The sequence below is a fragment of the Cynocephalus volans genome, chromosome 9 (assembly GCF_027409185.1).
Source record: "Cynocephalus volans isolate mCynVol1 chromosome 9, mCynVol1.pri, whole genome shotgun sequence".
Lineage (NCBI taxonomy): Eukaryota > Metazoa > Chordata > Mammalia > Dermoptera > Cynocephalidae > Cynocephalus > Cynocephalus volans.
Genome location: NC_084468.1, coordinates 104,000,317 through 104,003,596, shown reverse-complemented (window position 1 = coordinate 104,003,596; position 3,280 = coordinate 104,000,317). Strand labels below are relative to the sequence as shown.

The 3,280-nt window shown below is 37.7% G+C and overlaps 1 pseudogene; it reads right to left on the bottom strand.

Annotated features, from left to right (window-relative positions):
* Positions 1 to 413: 413 nt before the first annotated feature.
* LOC134385572 (probable G-protein coupled receptor 33) lies at positions 414 to 1,431 on the bottom strand (annotated as a pseudogene).
* Positions 1,432 to 3,280: the final 1,849 nt, after the last annotated feature.

Here is a 3,280-nt window from a genome sequence, read left to right as displayed (position 1 = left end):
ACAGGCAACTTCATAGAGACAGAAAGTAGATTGGAGATTACTAGGGACTCGGGAGACAGAATGGAGAGTTATTACTTAATGGGTACAGAGTTTCTATTTGAAATGATGAAAAATTTTGGAAATAGATACTGATGATGGTAGCACAACATTGTAAATATAATTAATGTCACTGAAATATACACTAACAATGGTGAAAATGGCAAAGTTTATGTTACATATATTTTACCACAATGAAAAAAGATTTTTTAAAAAATCACATTTGTAGCATAACCTATTGTTTCCTTGCAGCCCTTTAAATATTCATAGATCTAACTAGATATCTCTCTAACTTAGGAACTATAGTATAAAAAAGCAGAGGGTCTATCTCTAGTGGTATAATTGACAGAATCCATGTCTGCTTAAGGAACCAGAATTTAAATGTAGGCTCCTGAATCTAGGTTTTGTGTCCTTTCTGCAGAAGAGAAGAATACTCACTAAATGTTGACTCAAACAAAGCAAGAACGAACTTCCTGAAAACCTTTCTGAAGTTCTCTTCAATAAATAGGTAAAGGAGCAAAGACAGTATTGAAAGAGGTGGTTAGCAGTGTAAGTATCATAATCAACTCTGAAAGTAGTGACTGGTTCTTGGTGAGAAGTGACCCCTGGTATACATGGTAGGGCATCCAACACACTAAGAAAGAGCTAATGGCAGTCATCATGACTTTGAAGGCCTTGCTGGATTAAAATAAGCTCCTCTCTTCCATCTTGCTAGCTACTCTTTTGTAACAAAAGGTGATGATGAAGAAAGGCAGAAGGAAGCCCAGCAAGAAGCAATCAGTGAAACAGGCTACATGAAATCATTGCCTTAATTTTTGTATCTCTTTGCTGTCTCAGTTAGTAGACACAGAAGAGTTATTTCAGCAGGTCACCCTTCATTTATGGTCATGATGTGTCTCCCTGAAAACCAAATAGGGCATGCTGAGGGCAGTGGCAGAGATCCAGACTCCCAGGATGACGCTGGAAGCCCAGTGTGAGGTTTAGTGCTGCTGGCACCACACCAGGTGAAGAGTGTGAGAAGATAATGATCAAGACTGTTGGCAGAGAGGGAGAAACAGATTTGAGCATCCCCGGAGAAAAAGTGCCATTGAAGACCTTGCACAAGACAGTTTCAAAGGTCCAGAGGTTGTCCTGAAGATGAGAGGTGGCCAAAAATGGCAGAATCGATGTTGAGATAAAATATGAAAGAATTAGTTGAAAAATAAGAGCTTATTGACAGTCTTTTTCATCTTGAATTTTAGCACCCATAGATATAAGCCACTGGTGATGGTACTGATTATAAATGACATAAACAAAGATAGAGCAATGATCATTTTTGAGACAGGAGTTGGAAGGTGAGTGCTGTTTCTTACTAGAGACACTGATCAGGTAATCAGTAGAGTTGATCAAATCCATAATCACCCGTGGAATGAGAAATAGTGGAAATAACAACAAAAAAAGAAAACGAAAAAGTTCAATGTAGAAATTAAAATAGTAATTTTTGCATAGCAATAGTCCAAATGACAATATTTTAACAGTGGCAAATGATATTTCTACAAAAATACATATCAAATGTGTTTCTAAGGTCTATCCTGTCACGTTGTATGAGTGTAGGCAGACTGAGGGATAAGAAAATGGTTAAGCTGCAACTGTTCCAACAACTGCTCCTAAAGGTGTATTGCAGGAAGCAGCAACTAGACTGAGTTTCGAGGCTGGAGAGCTGAACTTTGGTGAAATTTGCTCATCATAATCCTAAATTCTCTGCCCAAGGAGGAGCTTACGTGTCATCAAAATAACATGGGATGTATGAGCAAGCATGATGAGTAACTGCATCTGTACCAACAAGATCCTGCCTCTGTATGTGATGACCTAAGATCCTTGCATATTCATGTTTGTACTAAATAAAAGGGAATGTGACTTTCTCTCTGGAGAGACACTGCTTTTGGGAGCTATCCCCAGTGTTGTCCTTACTTGTTACAAGTAATAAAGTTTTCCTTTCTCGAAAAAAAAAAGAAGTAATTTTCTTAGTCTGATTATTTTATCAAGACTCTACCTCACAATAAATAAGAGTAGAACTTTTAAATGAAAGTGTCTAATAGGCTTGTTTTTAGGGCAGCAAGGAAGTGGGGAGCTGGAGAGCCTATATCCTTCCTGTCACATAGCCAGAAATGTCAAAAGGCCAGCAAGCCTTAGAGAAGATGGCAACAGTGTTAAGGGGGATCAAGAGGAAGGCTAAAGTCCTCAGGCCTGTACAGCAGAGAAGAACATGAACATGAACCCGAGCATCAAGAACTGAGCCTGAGAACAGTCAGGAAGCCCTGTGGTTTTCAATAACATGGACGTAGAAGGTGTAAACAGAGCAAGAGAAATGCAATCTACACAAGAAGGGACCAACCCTTTTTGATTCCTGCAATCTTATTGTGTTGCTATTTCTCCCAAAATTACTTTTTGTAAAGATAGCCAAAAACCCCCTTTAAAAAGCCATTTACTTTTATCCTTAGAGTAAATAAAAATACTCTAAGTGTTTCTTAGTTATGCTGTCATGGTCAATGTTATTTAAATAAATGGTTATTCTAGAAAAATTTACATGATCTGCTCAGTATGAAAGCATTCTACTCAACTGGGAATTAAGTATAAGCTTAAACTTTACAGTAAATTTCAGAGCTTTTCTTTTAACTAATTTTCATGTTACATTGACCTGTGAAGAAATTTAAAATTTTAGTAATTTCACAGATTACTTAAAAGGTTTGATTTTTTAAAAAATGTATCCTGTTTCAATGAACCATATGCTCTGTGTAGTTCTTTTTTTTTTTTTTTTTTTGTCGTTTTTTCGTGACCGGCACTCAGCCAGTGAGTACACTGGTCAGTCCTATATAGGATCCGAAACCGCAGCGGGAGCGTCGCTGCGCTGCCAGCGCAGCACTCTACCAAGTGCGCCACGGGCTCGGCCCCTCTGTGTAGTTCTTTATGGCAAATCCAAAAATGTTTTCATCTACAATTTCTACTGACAAATACCATCTAATCTACTATTAACTTACAGCATCTTACCTGGCCTTTGGGGTTATTGTTTATCTATATATTATACCATATGCACAGCTATCACCATTTTTCCTGTCTTCAGTTTAATATGGTTACCATTTTGTGAAGTTTCCTGGAGAATTGGGTTGCTCTATATGGCTATATATGCACCACTACTAATAACTCCCTGAAATAAAGAATTTTCCCACATTTAGTGTTTCTTTTGCACTGCTTTGTTAAATTACCC